Source organism: Sinocyclocheilus rhinocerous, unplaced genomic scaffold (assembly GCF_001515625.1).
Source record: "Sinocyclocheilus rhinocerous isolate Xijiao unplaced genomic scaffold, SAMN03320098_v1.1 scaffold1628, whole genome shotgun sequence".
NCBI lineage: Eukaryota > Metazoa > Chordata > Actinopteri > Cypriniformes > Cyprinidae > Sinocyclocheilus > Sinocyclocheilus rhinocerous.
In genome coordinates, this window is record NW_015660964.1 from 93,106 (window position 1) to 101,467 (window position 8,362).

General features: G+C 37.9%; 1 long non-coding RNA gene across 1 annotated transcript; it reads right to left on the reverse strand.

Moving 5' to 3' along the window:
- Positions 1-2,802: 2,802 nt before the first annotated feature.
- LOC107726160 (uncharacterized) lies at positions 2,803-3,854 on the reverse strand. Its single transcript, XR_001638239.1, has 3 exons — positions 3,775-3,854; positions 3,602-3,654; positions 2,803-3,027 (listed from the first exon to the last, which is right to left on the reverse strand). It is a non-coding gene; the product is annotated as an uncharacterized LOC107726160 (long non-coding RNA).
- Between the last annotated feature and the right edge of the window lie 4,508 nt (positions 3,855-8,362).

The window sequence follows — 8,362 nt, forward strand, 5'->3', positions numbered from 1 at the left end:
AAATTAATAAGCCTCAGGCTGAAGGGAAAGTAAATTTACATCCGTACAGTAGAATGCAGAAGAAGAAATTTCAACACACTTCAGCAATAAAAAAAGGCACACGAATGTTTGTCTAGAGTAATTTTTGCTTATTAGTATGGTTGAGCTGGATCATCGAAGGTCAGAAGCAAAGACATTGGTTAATAGAATGGGATTAAATACATAAAGGATATTTGTGTTGTTTAACATTTAATTATTGCAGGTTTGCGTCATATTCTGAGTTGCATTATTTTTATTCATTTTGAGGAATACTGAATCTGTGTTGTTTTTTTTTGTGAGTGAGATGAATTAATGCATATTCATATTTATTGAGTTTACAAGTCATTTTTAGGAAGGGCAGTCCTTTTTCTAACTCAGGCTGCGTTCCAGTCCGTTTTTTTTATGCCCTTCACTCGCAAACTTCCCTCTGTCTCGTTTACGCGGATGTACGTCATTGATTACGTTGCATGAGTGCCCACTTCTGGCAGAACCCTCGGAAAGGGCTGAACTGGAACGTCCTAAGCCCTTGATCACTTAGAATGGAGTTGGTTTATTGTTTACATTTTTTCCCTTATGAATTTGTTTGGTGCAGCATTCTATATGTATATAGGTATGTTTGGGCTGTTATAAATGTAAAAAAAAAAATTATATATTATAGAGTTGTTTGAGGTGGGGATAAATTAAACGCGATCTGCGATGACGTCACAATTGTGTTGCATTGTGGTCTATGGAGCGGCCTGAAGTGTGCATATGAAGCAGACTCGCTCCCTCGGTCAAAATCGAGGGGTCGAGGGTATGTCCATGTAAACTTCCTCGTCCACTTGACGAAGTGGAACGCACTTCAAAATGGCGGTGGGGATTCCCCCGAGGGTAAGTGCTTAGGGAAGTTCGCGAGTGCGTGTCTAAAAGTGATCCCTCGGTCAAAATCTAGGGGTCGAGGGTCTGTCCATATAAACTTCCCTCGTCCACTTCACGAAGTGGAACGCACTTCAAAATGGCAGCGGGGATTCCCCCGAGGGGAAGTGCTTAGGGAAGTTCGCAAGTGCGTGTCTAAAAGTGGAGTGGAACGCAGCCTCAGTGATTCTGTCTTTTTATTTATTTATTTTTTTCTGACATGTTGATGTTTTATCTGAGGCCATGTCCACACGTACATGGGTATTTTTATAAAAGGAGTTTTTCCTTCCATTTAAAAAAAATCTCCGTCCACATGAAAACGCAAACGCATGCTATGAAGCAATGTCAAGAGCATGCCGAGCCAACAGGTGGCAATATAATCTCAACCGTAAAGCCATGTTGGCCAATCAGAAGCCTGAAAAAGTTTCCAGCAGTTTTCAAAAATGTTGGGTTTCAGTGACCTGGTGCTGCGTTTGCGTGTGGACGAATGGCCAAACCGCGTAGAAAAAGCTGCGGTTTTAAAAATGACCGCGCTGCTTCTCTGTGGACGCAATTGTAAATTTGTCATGTTCAAATTTCGATGTCATGCCAATCTCTGCATTTCCTCCCTTACCAAAAGAAAAACCCCAGGCAAACAATAACAAAAATAAACGCAAATATATTTGGCTAATAGAATATATAGCTGTCACGGAGTCAACAGCAACGCCAGATCCTTCAGCTCCTCCCACTCGCTCACAATCACCCGAATACTGGCGCACTCCACCTGTCATCACCAATCAAGCCCCGTATAAAGCCACCATCACACCCCTTCCTCGGTGTCTGGTCTTATTGTTCACATGCGTGCATCAACCCTGGATCATTTTGCATTATAAATAAGTGAAAGTGTGCCATGTTTTTGTCTTATTTTTTTTTTTTAGGTAGGGATGGAATAATGTAATGCTTTGAGAGCAGGGAGTTGCATGCATTCAATATGCATTATTTCAACACCATTATGCAGATATGGTTTCATCAAAGGTCATTATGACGTCACTCGGTTTATTTCATTTCAAACAGTGATCTTGTGTTGTTTATCAGGCCCCTGGATGTTGGACAGTCACGAGGATGCAGTGAGTTTCTTTCTTCACCAATCAACAGCCAAAGATTCTTGTAGTTTATGATCAATGAAAATGTTTACTTCAAAATGACAACAGTTTGATGTTTCTGTAAGAAATAATGTGCATGGTACTATAATAATGGTGTGTGTGTGTTCAGGGGGAAATCCAGTACGCGTCTCTGGGTGTGCAGCACTGGAGAGAGACAGACAGACCGCTGAGCAGCAGACAGCATGTCATTTACTCCACACTGATCACTTCATAAGACAACACACAGCTCTTCATTCATCATTTACACTGGACATGTGCAGTCAAGATGAGTGATTTTCAACGATAAGTGAATATAAACCAAAAACATCTTATATAGTATCGAAATCACTGTCTTAGCTTTATATGTCATCCTACGAAAGCTAGCTTATATATAATCAAACAAATGAAAAAGAAACCATAGAATATAGCAGGCATAATATAGCACATGTAATATACACTACCATTCAATATATATGTATGCATACATACAAAGATACTAAAAATTGTTCAAAAGACGTTTATGCTACAAAGTATTTCTTTTTAAATAAATGCGGTTGTTTTGGAATTTCTATCTATCAAAGAATCCTGATAAAATCCTGAAAATATATATTTTAAATATATTCAAATAGAAAACAGTTATTTTTTAATTGCAATAATATTTCACATTATTTACTGTATTTAAATCCAATTCAGCCTTGGTGAATAAAATAAACTTCCTTCAAAAACATTATAAAATCATTCCGATCCCAAACGTTTGAATGGTAGTGTATACATTTTTTTTTTTTTTTTTTCACAGGCTTTGGCATAAGTTCAAAGTATAGGTGTAGGTATAGTAGCCTTCTACAACTCTCTCTGTTTAATATGAAGCTGATTGAATGCAGTGAAATCAGGACGTGTGGTTGGCTATAGTTGCGTAGGTCACGTTGACTGGAGCAGGAGCCGCGGCTCTGGACCGTCTGAGGAACCGGAGACTGGCATACTGTACTTGTGCTGCCTGGAAAACAACAACATCTCCCTGCGTTAATAAATCAATATTAATGTCACTCTCAGAGCACAAAAACAACACAAACTACGACTACAAACAAACGGCTTCCTTTCTTAGTTATGCCACTTCTTTATGGAATCTTATGCCAGTGGTTGCATCGCTCCTGAGTTTTGTTGTTTACTAATGCCAGTGTTTTACAGTTTTTGTTCATACACCATTCTGTGAGGTATGCCATTCTTACACCTGTTTCACACCGCAAGCGTGAGCTTCACTTCAGCGTCACTGCGAGAGCATTCACACTACACACATTTGTACAGCGTCACACCAAAGCTACATATTTCTTTACAAAGGCAACTATAAATTAGTTTTTAGAAGTTGGTCAGTTATAAACTTGAAACTTTTAAAGTCTTGGAAGTTGGAAGACTCTGCACCGAAACCATTGCTTCAGCGTTGCTCCTGCTCCTGCTCACTCATAACGCACTCATATGTTAACATGCACGCAGAAAATATATGTGAAGACTGGCCTTTATGCTACTTTCTTGCTTATATGCCATTTTTTCCAGAGAATCCAAGTCTAACCCACCTTGACATTTGAGTTTTCTTTCACACAGTTGATGCAAGAGACCCTGGAAGAACCTGAAAGAGAAACACAGATCTAAAATAAAGCACAACATTATGTGCTATAACCTGCATTTCAATCAGGTTTGAGTTGGGGCTTCGTGCTGTTTTAGAAGTGGAAGGTTCTCTGTTTCTCACCTTGCCTGTAACAAAGCACACACACGCAGAGAATAGCGCAAAAACCACATACAACGTAGGCACAGACCAAAAGCGTCCTGCAGCCCACGCTAGCTGATGAGCGGTGCTGTTCAGCATCTGAAACACAAAACCAAAAGAGTCACCAAACCAATGTTCCCTCGAGTGTGTTTTTTTTCTTCTTGCTGAGCAAAATATCTATTGGGCGGACATTTCGGCCACCTGAGCAAAAACATTCTTTATATCAGACCTGTTCAGCATAAAAAAGTGTGTAACTTTATACTGTAATGTGCTTTTTATATTTGATTTGACCCTTGATGTAACTAAATGATGCACATTTTAGGTTACCTGAGAAATTTTTTTTTACAGTGCAGTGTTACTTACCAAGAAATTTTATTTAAAAATCATTCAATCAAAATCAGAGGAGTTCAATTCTTAATATAATATAATATAGATCATATGAAAAAATAAATCCCCTGAATCCCCTGTTATGAATTCCCTTTTTGAGGTCAATTATTTATTAGACTTGTAATATAATATGATTAATATAATATAATATTTTCTGTTCATTTTCACCACTTAATCAAGCCACTGTTCTTTAAAACATGATGATGTTTTATTTCACATGTCATTGTATGCATTAGTGTTGAGCTGTTTCATCCGCAACCATTAAAGTATTCGATTTCAACAGCGACTCATTTGGCGCACATTATTCTCTTTCTATGAAACCTGTAAGCCACATTCACCGCTTCTAACTCTATAGCGTAAACAACTCTATAGCGGTTTGCCCGAGCATTGCAATTATTTTGCGCTTAACCAGAACTCAATTAAATGGCTTTCCCAGCTCATTGCTCCATGGCACCAAACCAATGGAAAGAGCATCAGTTTCACTGGAACAGATGAGAGTCACAGAAAACAAACACTGCAGCCAAACCTCAAGAAACTCTCTAAATGTGTCTTCTGTGGTTTCTCAGTTTTATTGTCTGAGGACAAAGATTGTTTCCATGAAGAAAGGTTTATTTATTGCATTAATAATCCAATGACTTGTCAACAAATAAAGCATTCACAATTTGGCACAATATTGACAGCTGTTGCACCTTTATGAATTTATATTGTACTTTTTATTTATTATAAATATGGCTATTTATTATGAAGCGAAATTGCTAAGTATAATTTATAAATGCATTTCCCATTTAGCAGTAAGTCTTATAATGTGACGATGCCATTCTTGTTACAGATTGGTTTGTTATTAACTTGATATGCTGATCTGTACCATGCTGACTAAGGAAGAGACTGTAACGTTTGTTCTGCAGAAGTGATCCACTAAAACACAGAGCACAGGTAGCCATGTGCCAGCTCTACAGCTTCCTGCTCTGACATCACATCTCTCTGTGGTTCTGAGGTTTAGATTTATAATTAATATCATATGAATTTATTATGCGCATGCACATCGCCCTCGGCGAGGATCATCGTTTCTGGACCGCTTCCGTAGTACCGACGAGGAAATGAAAGGTTCAGTAGATTATTTGCTCTTAATGAATGGCTAATGTCATGGTGTAATGAAGAGAAACTGCTCTTAGTTAATAACTGGAATCTTTTCTGGGAGCGACCTAAGCTCTTCCGTGCTGATGGCCTGCACCCCAGCAGAACAGAAGAGGATCTTCTGTCAGACAACATCTCCAAGACGCTACGCGCCGTATGACTAGTAAGTCAAACCTCAAATCAAAGTCTTTGTTGTTCTACCAACTTCATCGATAGTACCACATGTGTAGTCCATTCGATAGAGTCTGTGTCTGTTCCCCGAATAATGAGGTCAAATAATAAATGTACTATAGGTTTTTAGAAAAAATCTGATCGTAATTAAACGAGAAAATCACAAATTAAGTGAACAACAATTATTTCTAAAGCTTGGGCTCCTAAACATTAGATCACTCACACCTAAGGCAGTTATTGTAAACAAAATAATCACTGATAATAGTTTTGATATACTCTGCCTTACTAAAACCTGGCTTAAACCTAATGATTATTTTGGTCTAAATGAGTCTACTCCTCCAAGCTACTGTTATAAGCACAAGCCCCGTCTGATTGCTCATGGCGGCGGTGTCGCAACAATATATAGAGATATTCTTTATGTTACTCAGAAAACAGGACACAGGTTTCACTCATTTGAAGTGCTTGTGCTAAATATTATGCTTACAGATAGAAGAAAAAATCCCTGTTATCTTTAGTTTTGGCAAACGTGTATAGACCTCCAGGGCCCTTTGTTGATTTTCTAAAAGAGTTTGCAGATTTTCTCTCAGACCTACTGGTCAGTGTTGATAAAGCGTTGATTGTCTGAGATTTTAACATTCACGTTGATAATAAAAATGATGTGTTAGGGGTTGCGTTTACAGATTTACTAAACTCATTTGGGGTCATGCAAAACGTCACTAGACCCACTCACCGTCTCAATCATACACTAGACTTAATTATATCGCATGGAACCAATCTTACTGATATAGATGTGATACAGCAAAGTGATGATGTTACTGATCACTACCTTGTAACGCGTGTCCTTAATACCGCTGATATTTGTCATATTGCTCCACGCTATAGACTAGGTAGAACAATTATCCCAACCACTAAAGATAGATTCACAAATAACCTGCCTGATCTGTCTCAGTTGCTCAGTGTTCCCATAAACATAAATGAACTAGATGAAATGACTAGCAGTATGGGCACAATCTTCGCTAATACATTAGATACTGTCGCACCCATCAGATTAATAAAGGTTAGAGAGAAAAATACCGCACCATGGTGCAACAGTAATACTCAGACTCTCAAGAGAGATACTCGTAACCTGGAGCGCAAATGGAAACAAACTAATTTAGAGGTCTTTAAAATCGCATGGAAAGAAAGCATATCCCTCTACAAAAAGACTCAGCCAGGGCCGAGCATTTCCGCAAACTCGTAGAAACTAACCAAAACAATCCAAGGTATCTATTTAATACAGTCGCTAGACTAACAAATAAACAGACATCACCTGAACTGAATATTCCATCACAGTTTAGTAGTAATGACTTTATGAATTTCTTCACAAATCGAAACTATTAGAAATGCAATTGTAAATGTACAACCTTTGACTGGGTTTTATGATCCAGCCTCTGTTACTGCCCCTAAAGAACAATTACAGTGCTTTACAACTATAGGACAAGAAGAACTAAATCAACTAATCATTACATCTAAACCAACAACGTTTACTAAATCCCATTCCCACTAAATTATTGAAAGAGTTGTTACCTGTAGCAGAAGAGCCTCTTCTCAATATTATTAATTAATCTCTATCTCTAGGTCATGTTCCACAACCGTTTAAGATGGCAGTTATTAAGCCTCTCATTATGAAACCGCAACTTGATCCAAATGAATTGGCAAATTAAAGACCCATTTAAAATCTTCAGTTTAAGTTAAAAGTTAAGTCCACTGAATTGTACTCCTTCCTGCAAAAACATTATATCTATGAAAAATTTCAGTCAGGATTCAGGCCTAATTATAGCACAGAAACTGCGCTCGTTAAAATAACAAATGACCTACTTCTAGCTTCTGACCAAGGATGTGTCTCAATACCAGTTTTACTTGATCTTAGTGCTGCGTTCGACACTATAGACCATGACATACTCTTAGGCCGACTACAAAATTACACTGGTATTCAGGGACAGGCATAACGGTGGTTTAGATCGTACTTAGCAGACGTTACCCTTTTGTCTACTTAAATGGTGGAAAATCCGAGTTAACATCAGTAAATCATGGGGTGCCACAAGGATCCGTGTTAGGCCCTCTGTTATTTTCAATATACATGCTGCCACTTGGCAACATTATTAGAAATGGAATTAGTTTCCACTGCTATGCCGATGATACTCAGTTATATATTTCATCACAACCAGATGAAATTTCTAAACTGTCCAAGTTGACAGAATGTGTTAGAGATATAAAACATTGGATGACCAGTAATTGTCTCCTATTACATTCAGAAAAGACTAGGTATTACTTACTGGACCAAAAACCTGCACAGAGAATCTCTTAGAATACAATTTGCAACTAGAAGGATGTACTGTTATGTCATCATCCGCAGTTAAAGACCCTGGTGTTATATTAGACAGCAACTTAACTTTCGAAAATCATATTTCATATGTTACAAAAACAGTCTTCTTCCACCTCAGAAACATTGCTAAGCTACGGAACATGTTATCTGTTTTTGACGCAGAAAAGCTAGTTCATGCATTCATGACCTCTTGACTAGATTACTGTAATGCACTAATAGCTGGTTGTCCTGAATCTTCAATAAACAAGCTACAGTTAGTCTAAAATGCAGCTGCTAGAGTTCTTACCAGGTCAAAATTTTTTTTATCATATTACCCCAATTTGATCATCTCTACACTGGTTACCTATTAAGTTCTGTATTGATTTCAAAATATTGCTACTGACCTATAAGGCACTAAATGGTTTAGCGCCTGTATATTTAAATGATCTTCTTATGCCCTATAATCCATCATGCTCTTTAAGGTCACGAAACTCTGGACTTTTAGTAGTGCATAGGATATCTAAGTCCACTAAA